This window comes from Myxine glutinosa, unplaced genomic scaffold (genome assembly GCF_964187855.1).
Source record: "Myxine glutinosa unplaced genomic scaffold, kmMyxGlut1.1 SCAFFOLD_154, whole genome shotgun sequence".
Classification (NCBI taxonomy): domain Eukaryota; kingdom Metazoa; phylum Chordata; class Myxini; order Myxiniformes; family Myxinidae; genus Myxine; species Myxine glutinosa.
In genome coordinates, this window is record NW_027616366.1 from 135,202 (window position 1) to 148,555 (window position 13,354).

Here is a 13,354-nt window from a genome sequence, read left to right on the forward strand (position 1 = left end):
TGAGAGGGTCATTTACCAGTGTGGCCGCTACATTCAAATGTAAGGTGTGCACAGAGGGAGCTGCAGATGTAGGAAATGTTGAGTTGGATCTTGGAGACGGCGTGAAGCTGGAAGGTGTGAAAACATTTTGCTGCCTCGGAGACATGCTGAATGGAGAAGGTGGATCAGACTCGGCAATGGTTGCTGGAGTGAGATGTGCATGGAAGAAGTTTTGGGAACTGAGTGGCATGCTGATGAGGAGGTTGAAGCTGAAGGGAAAGGTGTATGCTGCATGTGTGAGAAGTGTTATGATTTATGGGAGCGAGACATGGGTAATGAACGTAGAGCAGCAACGAAGGCTGGAAAGGGTGGAAATGCGAATGGTTCGGTGGATATGTGGAGTATCATTGAGAGAGAGGAAGACAAATGATGAATTGCGAAAGATGATGGGAATAGAGCCTGTGATTGATGCTGTGAAGAGGAACACGTTGAGATGTTTGGTCATGTGTTGAGGAAGGATGAAAGTGATTCGTTGAGAAGAGTGATGGAAATAAATGTCGAAGGAAGTGGAGGACGGGGAAGACCGAGAAAGACTTGCCTGAAGATGGTGGAAGAAGAAATACGGGCAATGTGGTTAACAAGGAGAGATGCAGAAAATAGGGCAAAATGGAGACGATTGTCATGGGGCCCGCAAGGCTAACCCCTGCTCTCGCGGGGAAAATGGCCTTAAAACGAGCATTCATTCATTCATTTTCATTCTTGACATGAATCTATCTATAATTCCAGTAATCTCTGTACGTCTGTACGTTTGTTTGTTTGTCTGTGACCGCTGTTTCTCGACAACCACGGGTCCGATATACTTTTAACTTGCCAGGTATATTGCTGGGGACCCGAGGATGTGCCTTTTCAAGGTTTCATATTAATCGGACAATTACTTACCGAGCTATGTCCAAAAAACGATTCAACCAATCAGAGAGCAGCGAACGATCGCGTGTGCCGAACGTGGAGGACACACTCTGCCTCGGATGGCACATTTGAGAGCGTATTCATTTATTTCACGTTTGCAAACTATGTTGGCGTTAAACTATGTTTTAAAACTAATAAAACCGAATTTGCGATTCATTCGCTTTCCTGCGCGTTTGTGCACGCGATGGCGATTTCTTTACCAAACTCCGGAAGCCGTTCGCTTTGGACCAAACCATTGCATGTAAATAGAGGGGGGGGATTGTCACCGTACTCGCAAGCCGTTCGCTTTGGACCAAACCATTTCATGTAAATAGAGGGGGGGGATATAATTTTAGATATAGATATAGTACGGGCAATGCCCTAGTATAAGAAATTCAAGCAATGTGAAAAACAAGTGTGAGGTACCTTTGTTGCATTCTCTTCCGAAAGAGACGCATATTGGAAGGCCTATAAGGTTTGGTACTTGGTTGATGAGCCCTTTTCACCAATGGGTAGGGACACAGGTTACTGTTGAATTTTTTCTTGTCTCATGCACATACCATGTTCTCTGGTCGGCTTTTCCAGGGTGTCACCTCTCTACTACAATCAATTTTTTGCAGAAAAAATGTCTTGCACGAACAAAACGGCAGCCACGAAAAGCACATCCAACACCATGGAGAATTCTCCTCCACAACAACGTCTTGTGAACCGGAAGACTCCTCCACAGCAACGTCTTGTGCACCGGAAGACTCCTCCACAGCAACGTCTTGTGAACCGGAAGACTCCTCCACAACAACGTCTTGTGAACCGGAAGACTCCTCCACAACAACGTCTTGTGAACCGGAAGACTCCTCCACAACAACGTCTTGTGAACCGGAAGACTCCTCCACAACAACGTCTTGTGAACCGGAAGACTCCTCCACAACAACGTCTTGTGAACCGGAACTCATCCACATCAACGTCTTGTGAACCGGAAGACTCCTCAACAACAACATCTTGTGAACCCGAATACTCCTCCACAACAACGTCTTGTGAACCGGAAGACTCCTCCACAACAACGTCTTGTGAACCGGAAGACTCCTCCACAACAACGTCTTGTGAACCGTAAGACTCCTCCACAAGGACGTCTTGTGAACCAGAAGACTCCTCCACAACAACGTCTTGTGAACCGGAATACTCCTCCACAACAACGTCTTGTGAACCCGCAGACTCATCCACAACAACGTCTTGTGAACCGGAAGACTCCTCCACAACAACGTCTTGTGAACCGGAAGGCTCCTCCACAACAACGTCTTGGGAACCGGAAGACTCCTCCACAACAACGTCTTGTGAACCGGAAGACTCCTCCACAACAACGTCTTGTGAACCGGAAGACTCCTCCACAACAACGCCTTGTGAACCGGAAGACTCCTCCACAACAACGCCTTGTGAACCGGAAGACTCCTCCACAACAACGTCTTGTGAACCGGAAGACTCCTCCACAACAACGTCTTGTGAACCGGAAGACTCCTCCACAACAACGTCCTGTGCACCGGAAGACTCCTCCACAGCAACGTCTTGTGAACCGTAAGACTCCTCCACAACAACGTCTTGTGAACCGGAAGACTTCTCCACAACAACTTTTTGTGAACCGGAAGACTCATCCACAACAACGTCTTGTGAACTGGAAGACTCCTCCACAACAACGTCTTGTGAACCGGAAGACTCCTCAACAACAACGTCTTGTGAACCGTAAGACTCCTCCACAAGGACGTCTTGTGAACCAGAAGACTCCTCCACAACAACGTCTTGTGAACTGTAAGACTGCTCCACAACAACGTCTTGTGAACCGAAAAACTCCACATCAACGTCTTGTGAACCGGAAGACTCCTCCACAACAACGTCTTGTGAACCGGAAGACTCCTCCACAACAACGTCTTGTGAACCGGAAGACTGCTCCACAACAACGTCTTGTGAACCGAAAAACTCCACATCAACGTCTTGTGAACCGGAAGACTCCTCCACAACAACGTCTTGTGAACCGGAATACTCCTCCACAACAACGTCTTGTGAACCCGCAGACTCATCCACAACAACGTCTTGTGAATCCGCAGACTCCTCCACAACAACGTTTTGTGAACCGGAAGACTCCTCCACAACAACGTCTTGTGAACCGGAAGACTCCTCCACAACAACGTCTTGGGAACCGGAAGACTCCTCCACAACAACGTCTTGTGAACCGGAAGACTCCTCCACAACAACGTCTTGTGAACCGGAAGACTCCTCCACAACAACGCCTTGTGAACCGGAAGACTCCTCCACAACAACGCCTTGTGAACCGGAAGACTCCTTCACAACAACGTCTTGTGAACCGGAAGACTCCTCCACAACGTCTTGTGCACCGGAAGACTCCTCCACAGCAACGTCTTGTGAACCGGAAGACTCCTCCACAACAACGTCTTGTGAACCGGAAGACTCCTCCACAACAACGTCTTGTGAACCGGAAGACTCCTCCACAACAACGTCTTGTGAACCGGAAGACTCCTCCACAACAACGTCTTGTGAACCGGAAGACTCCTCCACAACAACGTCTTGTGAACGGGAAGACTCCTCCACAACAACGTCTTGTGAACTGGAAGACTCCTCCACAACAACGTCTTGTGAACCGGAAGACTCCTCCACAACAACGTCTTGTGAACCGGAAGACTCCTCCACAACAACGTCTTGTGAACCGGAAGACTCCTCCACAATAACGTCTTGTGAACCGGAAGACTCCTCCACAACAACGTCTTGTGAACCGGAAGACTCCTCCACAACAACGTCTTGTGAACCGTAAGACTCCTCCACAACTACGTCTTGTGAACCATAAGTCTCATCCACAACAACGTCATGCAAACCAGACGACTCCTCCACAACAACGCCTTGTGAACCAGAAGACTCCTCCACAACAACGCCTTGTGAACCGGAAGACTCCTCCACAACAACGTCTTGTGAACCGGAAGACTCCTCCACAACAACGTCTTGTGAACCGGAAGACTCCTCCACAACAACGTCTTGTGAACCGGAAGACTCCTCCACAACAACGTCTTGTGCACCGGAAGACTCCTCCACAGCAACGTCTTGTGCACCGGAAGACTCATCCACAACAACGTCTTGTGAACCGGAAGACTCCTCCACAACAACGTCTTGTGAACCGGAAGACTCCTCCACAACAACATCTTGTGAACCGGAAGACTCCTCCACAACAACGTCTTGCGAACGGGAAGACTCCTCCACAACAACGTCTTGTGAACCAGAAGACTCCTCCACAACAACGTCTTGTGAACCGGAAGATTCCTCCACAACAACGTCTTGTGAACCGGAAGACTCCTCCACAACAACGTATTGTGAACCGGAAGACTCCTCCACAACAACGTCTTGTGAACCGGAAGACTCCTCCACCGCAACGTCTTGTGAACCGGAAGACTCCTCCACCGCAACGTCTTGTGAACCGGAAGACTCCTCCACAACAATGTCTTGTGAACCGGAAGACTCCTCCACAACAACATCTTGTGAACCGGAAGACTCCTCCACAACAACGTCTTGTGAACCGGAAGACTCCTCCACAACAACGTCTTGTGAACCGGAAGACTCCTCCACAACGTCTTGTGAACCGGAAGACTCCTCCACCGCAACGTCTTGTGAACCGGAAGACTCCTCCACAACAACGTCTTGTGAACCGGAAGACTCCTCCACAACAACGTCTTGTGAACCGGAAGACTCCTCCACAACAACGTCTTGTGAACCGGAAGACTCCTCCACAACAACGTCTTGTGAACCGGAAGACTCCTCCACAACAACGTCTTGTGAACCGGAAGACTCCTCCACAACAACGTCTTGTGAACCGTAAGACTCCTCCACAACTACGTCTTGTGAACCATAAGTCTCATCCACAACAACGTCATGCAAACCAGACGACTCCTCCACAACAACGCCTTGTGAACCAGAAGACTCCTCCACAACAACGCCTTGTGAACCGGAAGACTCCTCCACAACAACGTCTTGTGAACCGGAAGACTCCTCCACAACAACGTCTTGTGAACCGGAAGACTCCTCCACAACAACGTCTTGTGAACCGGAAGACTCCTCCACAACAACGTCTTGTGCACCGGAAGACTCCTCCACAGCAACGTCTTGTGCACCGGAAGACTCATCCACAACAACGTCTTGTGAACCGGAAGACTCCTCCACAACAACGTCTTGTGAACCGGAAGACTCCTCCACAACAACATCTTGTGAACCGGAAGACTCCTCCACAACAACGTCTTGCGAACGGGAAGACTCCTCCACAACAACGTCTTGTGAACCAGAAGACTCCTCCACAACAACGTCTTGTGAACCGGAAGATTCCTCCACAACAACGTCTTGTGAACCGGAAGACTCCTCCACAACAACGTATTGTGAACCGGAAGACTCCTCCACAACAACGTCTTGTGAACCGGAAGACTCCTCCACCGCAACGTCTTGTGAACCGGAAGACTCCTCCACCGCAACGTCTTGTGAACCGGAAGACTCCTCCACAACAATGTCTTGTGAACCGGAAGACTCCTCCACAACAACATCTTGTGAACCGGAAGACTCCTCCACAACAACGTCTTGTGAACCGGAAGACTCCTCCACAACAACGTCTTGTGAACCGGAAGACTCCTCCACAACGTCTTGTGAACCGGAAGACTCCTCCACCGCAACGTCTTGTGAACCGGAAGACTCCTCCACAACAACGTCTTGTGAACCGGAAGACTCCTCCACAACAACGTCTTGTGAACCGGAAGACTCCTCCACAACAACGTCTTGTGAACCGGAAGACTCCTCCACAACAACGTCTTGTGAACCGGAAGACTCCTCCACAACAACGTCTTGTGGACCGGAAAACTCCTCCACAACAACGTCTCCACAAACAGTATCTTTCGAATTTCAATAAAAGCCACATTGTGGCAGACACGAAAGCACTGACGTGGTGACATCACCCCGCACACCAAGTGGGGATGGGCCACGCCAGGGAGAGATGCGTGGCCTCACGATATACACGGGGCGCGCAGCCCTGAGCAGCTTAGTGTTACAGTGAGCTCCTGAAATAAAGACGCTTATAAGTTACCGCTTGTCCGCTTCCTCCTTGCTCGCAAGCAGCGCGCGTAACGCCGCGCTTTACTGGTGACCCTCGACGTTGGATCTGCCAGAGCGATCCTTCCACACACGACGCCATTGCCATGGCCAACTTCATCAAACTCCCCGAATTTTGGGAGGCCCAGGCCGAAGTCTGGTTCGTCCAAACCAAAGCCCAATTTCAACTTCGGCGCCTCACCGGCGACGACACGCGCTACTGCCACGTCGTCGCCTCCCTCGGGCCTGGCACGGCCGCTCGAGTTGTGTCCGTCCTTCGCCACCCACCGGACGGCCACAAGTACGAGGCACTCAAGCGGCTACTCCTAGCCACGTTCGGCCTCACGGATGACGCACGGGCCGACCGCCTCCTGGATCTCCCCGAGCTCGGCGACACGCGCCCGTCGGTCCGAATGGACCATATGCTGTCACTGTTGGGTGACGAAGCCCCCGGTTCTCTATTCCGGGCGCTTTTCCGTCGCCAACTTCCAGTGCAGGTTCGCCTCGCGTTGGCCGGGACCGCGCTAACGGAACCCCGAGCATTGGCAGCCGAGGCGGACAGGTACTTTGCGGCCGTCACGGACCTCGAGGCTGATGCTGCTGATGATGCTGATCCACAGCATCAGCTTACACAGCATACGCAGCATGCTGATATGCACCTCGTGACCGCCGCCACGCCCCGCCCACCGCCGCGGCGAAAACCGCCACCGCGGGGAAACCCGCCAACTCCACCGGCCTGATGGAGCCAGCCACGCTCCTCCAGCTCCACCACCTGGTGCTGGTTCCACGCCAAGTTCGGCCACGAGGCTCGGCAGTGTCATCCGCCATGCTCCTTCAACAGGTCGGGAAACGCCCGGGCCGGCGCTCAATAGTGGCGATGAGCGCCGGCCGTTCGAGCAGCCTGCTGTTCATAACGGACACCTTATCCGGGCGCCGTTACCTGTGCGACACGGGAGCGCAGGTGAGTGTCGTTCCCGCCGGTACGTTAGACAAGCACGCCGCGGGCGGGGGCCCCGCGCTGCTTGCCGCGAACGGGACGCCCATCCGTACATACGGAAAACGCTGCCTCTCTCTGCGGTTCGGAGGGCAGGTTTTCCGATGGACGTTCGTCACCGCCGACGTGCCCATGGCACTGCTTGGCGCGGACTTCCTGTGCGCTAATGGGCTCCTGGTCGACGTAAAGCGCAGACGTCTTGTCCAGGCCGAGACGTTCAGCTCGCTCGCTTGTGCGCTGCCCAGCTCATCGAGCAGCTCAACGAGCGGCTTGCCGAACGGTTCGGTTCCGGCCACGTTGGTCTGTACGCTTCCGGCAGCGGACGCATTCACCCGCCTCCTTGCCGGCTTCCCGGCCCTCACGCGGCCCACCTTCTCGGCGGGAGCCGTCAAGCACGGGGTGGCCCATCACATCCCCACCGTCGAGCCACCGGTCTACGCCCGGGCACGCCGCCTCGAGCCGACGAAGCTGGCGGTGGCAAAAGCGGGGTTCGCTACCCTGGAGCGACTCCGCATCATTCGGCGCTCAGAGAGCGCTTGGGCGTCGCCGCTGCACATCGTGCCGAAGCCCGGCGGGGGATGGCAACCATGCGGGGACTATCGCCATCTCAATAACGCCACGACTCCCGACCGCTACCCCGTCCCCCACATTCAGGACTTTTCTGCCCCTTTGGCGGGCATGTCCTTCTTCTCGAAGGTGGACCTCATACGCGGCTACCATCAGGTCCCCGTCAGGCCGGAGGAAGTCCCGAAGATGGCGGTCATCACGCCATTCGGACTCTTCGAGTTCCTGCGGATGCCCTTCGGTCTGAATAATGCGGCTCAGGCGTTCCAGCGACTGATGGACAGCGTCCTGCGCGACTTGGATTTTGTCTACGTCTACCAGGACGATATCCTTGTCGCCAGCGCGTCCCACAAAGAGCACCTACACCACCTCCGCACGCTCTTCGAACGCCTGGGCCAGCATGGCCTGATTGTGAACCCCGCAAAGTGCCGGTTCGGCGCCGCCACAATCGATTTTCTGGGGCACCGTGTCACCAGGCACGGAGCCGTCCCCCTGCCGGCCAAGGTGGAGGCGGTGAAGGGGTTTCCGCGCCCCCGCACGATCAGAGGGCTGCAGGAGTTCCTGGGCATGGTGAACTTTTACCATCGGTTCCTGCCCCGTATCGCCCAGCGCCTGCGCCCCCTGCACGAAGCTCTCCGAGGTAAGCCGGGCAAAGGCGACGTAACCTGGACCGAGCAGATGGACACGGCGTTCACGAGCGCGAAGCTCGCCTTGGCTAACGCCACCATGCTCGCGCACCCGGCGCCCGATGCACCGATCGCCCTCACCACCGACGCCTCGGACTACGCGGTGGGCGTGGTGCACGAGCAATGGGTGCGTGGAGCTTGGCAACCGCTGGCGTTCTTTAGCCGGCAGCTTCGCCCGCCCAAACGCCGTTACAGTACCTTCGACCGCGAGTTGCTCGGGCTTCACTTGGCGGTCAGGCACTTCCGCCATCTGCTCGAGGGCCGTGCGTTCACGGCCTTCGTCGACCACAAGCCGCTGATCTTCGCGATGGGCAAGGTCACCGAGCCGTGGTCGGCCCGGCAGCAGCGTCACCTCTCGGCCGTGTCCGAGTACACGACGGACATCCGGCACGTCGCGGGGAAGGACAACCCGGTGGCGGATTGCCTTTCCCGGGCCGTCGCCCACGCAGTCCACCTCGGCATCGACTATGCCCGGATGGCAGCGGACCAGGCCGCTGACCCTGACGTCCAGGCCTTGCGGACCGCCGTCACGGGCCTCCGCGTCACCGAGGTGCCGTTCGATGGCGTGGGCGCGGCCCTCTTGTGCGACGTCTCCCTCGGGCGTCCTCGCCCCATCGTGCCCGCGGGCTGGCAGCGCCAGGTGTTTGACGCCATCCACGGCCTGTCCCACCTGGGCGCGAGGGCCTCCCAAAGGTTGATCGCCGACATGTTCATCTGGCATGGCCTCCGGAAGGCCGTCCGCGGCTGGGCCAGGACGTGCCTCGCGTGCCAGCGCGCCAAGGTGCACCGGCACACCCAGGCCCCGTTGGCCCCGTTCACGGTGCCGGAACGCCAGTTTGACCACGTCCACGTGGACCTGGTGGGACCTCTGCCCCCCTCGCGGGGTTTCACCCACGTCCTCACCATGGTGGACCGCACCAACCGGTGGCCGGAGGCCGTGCCCTTGGCGTCGACGATGGCGGCCGATGTCGCGCAGGCTTTCATCGCCACCTGGGTCGCCCGGTTCGGCGCCCCCTCAGACATCTCGTCCGACCGCGGCCCCCAGTTCACCTCGGAGCTCTGGGGGGCGGTCGCGCAGGGGCTCGGGGTCCGGCTGCACCGAACCACGGCCTACCACCCCCAGGCTAACGGCCTGTGTGAGCGATTTCACCGCTCATTGAAGGCCGCGCTCCGGGCCACCCTCCGCGATGGCGGCTGGGTCGACAGGCTCCCCTGGGTCCTGCTGGGCCACCGGACGGCGCCCAAGGAGGACCTGCGCGCATCCGCGGCGGAGTTGGTCTTCGGGCAACCGCTGCGGGTGCCGGGCGAGTTCCTCCCCGACTCCACGGCACCATGGTCAGCGCTCTGCTCTGTGCACAGCAGCAGGGTGAAGTGCACAGCAGCGCTCTGCTCTGCAAGAGACCGCCCAGAGGTTCGCCCCGGTGCCAACGGCATGCCATGGGCACCCACCGACGCACGTCGCCCCGGAGCTTCGCACGGCGGAGTACGTCTTCGTCCGCCACGATGCCCACCGGACACCACTGCGGCCCCCGTACGACGGGCCTTTCCGCGTGCTGGAGACCGGGGCGAAGCACTTCACCCTGGACATCGGCGGTACTCCTGACCGCGTTTCTGTAGACCGCCTCAAGCCGGCCCACCTCGACGTGGACCATCCACCGCCAGTGGCCCGACCCCCGCGTCGGGGCCGCCCCCCTGCGGGCGGACCCCCGGCATCGTCCAGCCCCGCCGCCACGCCGCCCCCCGGTCCTGCAGCCGGAGGCATCCCAGATGGCATCCCTGCATCTCAGACGCCGCCAGTCGCCAGGGGGCGCTTCGGCCGGGTCATCCGTTTGCCCCGCAAACTGACCCTTCAGGTGCGCGGGGATTCTGGGGGGGCGCGTGTGGCGGACACGAAAGCACTGACGTGGTGACATCACCCCGCACACCAAGTGGGGATGGGCCACGCCAGGGAGAGAGGCGTGGCCTCACGATATACACGGGGCGCGCAGCCCTGAGCAGCTTAGTCATTAGTGTTACAGTGAGCTCCTGAAATAAAGACGCTTATAAGTTACCGCTTGTCCGCTTCCTCCTTGCTCGCAAGCAGCGCGCGTAACGCCGCGCTTTAACATCACTGTTCATATCGGTAAATATTATTCCATCGTGTTTCAAATCGTGATCGATACACGATGATCGTGATCGATAATCATGTTCACAATCGCTATGTCGTACGTACTCCCGATACGTGTACCAAAGTCCCGACAACTGTAACTGCACCAAATCAACAGTTAAAAGGATTTTGAGCTGACAGCTGTTGCGCTTGCGGCCTTGGCAAGATCGATGGAGACAGGAGACCAAAGCTGAAATTGGAAAAACCAAATGGCCTATTTTACTCCTCGAGATCCCAGGATTACCCACAAAATGTCGTTTCGATGGGTTGAGCCGTTTTTGCGGTACCTTCGAACAGACGGACAGACATTTGGTAAATTAAAGAAAGATTCTTGATGTGAAAAGAAAAAATTCACTTTATGTTGTGAAAAACCCTTGTGTCGTACCTTTGTTACGTTTGTTACCTTTGTTACGTTTTCTTCCGAAACAGACGCGTCTCGGAAAGCCGAAAAGATTCGCAGCAATAAAACTCCATGAAAAACCGAGAGCCACAAAAATTGCGTCCGACGCCGACAGAGATTAAGCGAATTGCGAACGTTTTATCTGATTGTGGCGTAACATTGTTACCATGCGTCACATTGTCCTCAACGCAGCCACGTTTGTATTTCAACAACAAGGAGTTTAAGCGCCATTCGAATCATAGTTTCTCATTCTTCATGATTGTTATTTTTTAATTGTCAAAGAAATAAATCGTTTATTTTTTGTGGAGAACATTTGCCGTGCTGGGTGTGCTGAGTTACCAAGTTTCTGGTGGAGCGCTCGCCAAGTAGCTTAAACACTCAGTGCAAAAATGTTGATTTGGAACAACTGGCTTGGGAAGCGCCAGCGAGCTGCTCGGTACCTGAGCATACCCCGGGTCAACCCGGCATAAATGTGCCTAACGACTCTGCTGCTGATCACACTGTCATGGATTAGAACAGTGTTTAACTTTTGTGACTTTTAATCTGTAGCCTCTCAACAGCAGTAGACAGTTGAAAGCTGGGACGCGCACTCCATGGTCTGTGCCCCCACCGCACCCACTGAACTTGGTAACTGAACACACCAGGGATTGATTTAGGGGCAGGTTGGGGGTGGTCGAAGGGACATAAACCGAATTATATTTTAATCATAATAATATTAATCTTCTATTTCAAAATCCTTTCTTGAATAAATACATTGTAATTCTTTTAAAATAAAGGATTTTTTTAAATTTATTTATTTATTATTATTATTACCGCCTTTAATAGGAGGTGTTGTTTCCCTTTCTCCTCCACCACCCCCTCGTTTTAACACTCCTTTCGGACATATAACTGTGACGTCACCACACTCGGGATCCGCCATGTTGGATTGCCAGGAGTTTAAACAAAGCGAAACTACATGTGGATTGTACTATTTTTTAAATGGCGAAGTCTTGCGCTGTATTTTGTTGAATCAGTCGTGACAACAGACAAGATTGGATGTCATATTTATAGACTGCTTACATTTCGTCTTAAGGAAGGGAAACGCGAGAGAGGACCACAGAAAGAATACGCATGCAGTTCCATCGAATTCACCAGGAAACCTAGTTGTAAATTTACATCCTCATAAAAGGAGTTCATGTTTTTCATCTCCAGTTTTATTTTCAACAAATTGACGCATTTAGTTCCACACACCAAACATGTCCCTTTTTTATAATCTCACTATAATTCACCAAATGTCCGTCTGTCTGTTCGAAGGTACCGCAAAAACGGCTCAACCGATCGCAACGATATTTTGGGTGGGTATTCCTGAGACCCCTGGGAGTAAAATAGGCTATATTGTTTTTTTAATTTCCCCAATTTTCCAATTTTCCAGTTTTTCCAAACACGATGGAATAATATTTACCGATATGAACAGTGATGTGGCTTTTATGAAAGTCTGCAAATACTGTTTAGATTTTGATGACAATTATGAACCTACCGCGAATGCGGAAGTGGACAGATGACGGCAATGCGGGATTGATAATATCCAAATACAACAGTCATTCAATCGTAATGTTAAATCGTGAAATGTTAATCGTGTTAATCGTTTTGTTAAAGTATCAATTGATGATTGGAATTGAGTGAATACAATTACGATTTTGAATTCGTAATTGTATTCACCCAGCCATACGGAACTTCACATCAGGATTTAAATATTTGTTTATGTCACGAATGTTGTTAAAAGTTCATTTTTTATATTAATGTTATTTCATTTATGATTGGAGTAATGCTGTTTGTAATGAAAAAAGAGATATCGGGTTCAAGTGAATGATGAAATGATGTGACGGTTTCTCCTTTCTAAACGTGAATTCGCAGATCGCCATATGCAGATTCGCCATTGACTGGGTATGGAACACACGTACCTATTTGTTTGCGAACGGGTACGTTTTTCAAGGAAGTCCTTCCCGAACTTGCTGTCCATGTCTGACATGCGACTGAAGGTGCTACAGGAATGTGGAATTTATTGGTTTCATGCTTTAGCATTCGCCATTTCTGTATTGTCTGTTTGATCATGGCCTCCCACCCGTGCAGAGCACGGGTACCTCACTCGTAAAATTAATTTAACATTTCAGTTGTGAGCTGTGAGTTGTGAGTTCCTGTGCCATTGAGAATCCCTGTAGGTGTGTGAACCACTGTGCTGTTGTGAGCTCCTGTGTGATTGAGAACCCCCGTAGGTGTGTGAACCACTGTGTGGTTGTGAGCTCCTGTGTGATTGAGAACCCCTGTAGGCGTGTGACCCACTGTGTGGCTGTGAGCTCTTGTGTTGAGAACCCCTGTGGGTGTGTGAACCACTGTGTGGTTGTGAGCTCCTGTGTGTGATCCATGGTGTGTGAACCACTGTGTGGTTGTGAGCTCCTATGTGTGAACCACGGTGTGTGAACCACTGTGTGGTTTCATTCATTGCATACAAGCAAATCACGCTGCTCGCAAAGTAACGTGTAAGG

The 13,354-nt window shown here is 53.4% G+C and overlaps 1 protein-coding gene across 1 annotated transcript in view; it reads right to left on the minus strand.

Moving 5' to 3' along the window:
- LOC144888926 (DNA repair and recombination protein RAD54-like) overlaps window positions 1-11,060 on the minus strand; it is a 23,247-nt gene extending 12,187 nt beyond the window's left edge. The window contains exon 1 of the mRNA XM_078768694.1: window positions 10,999-11,060. The gene's annotated coding sequence lies outside the window, so the exon portion shown is untranslated. The remainder of the gene's footprint in view (window positions 1-10,998) is intronic.
- Between the last annotated feature and the right edge of the window lie 2,294 nt (window positions 11,061-13,354).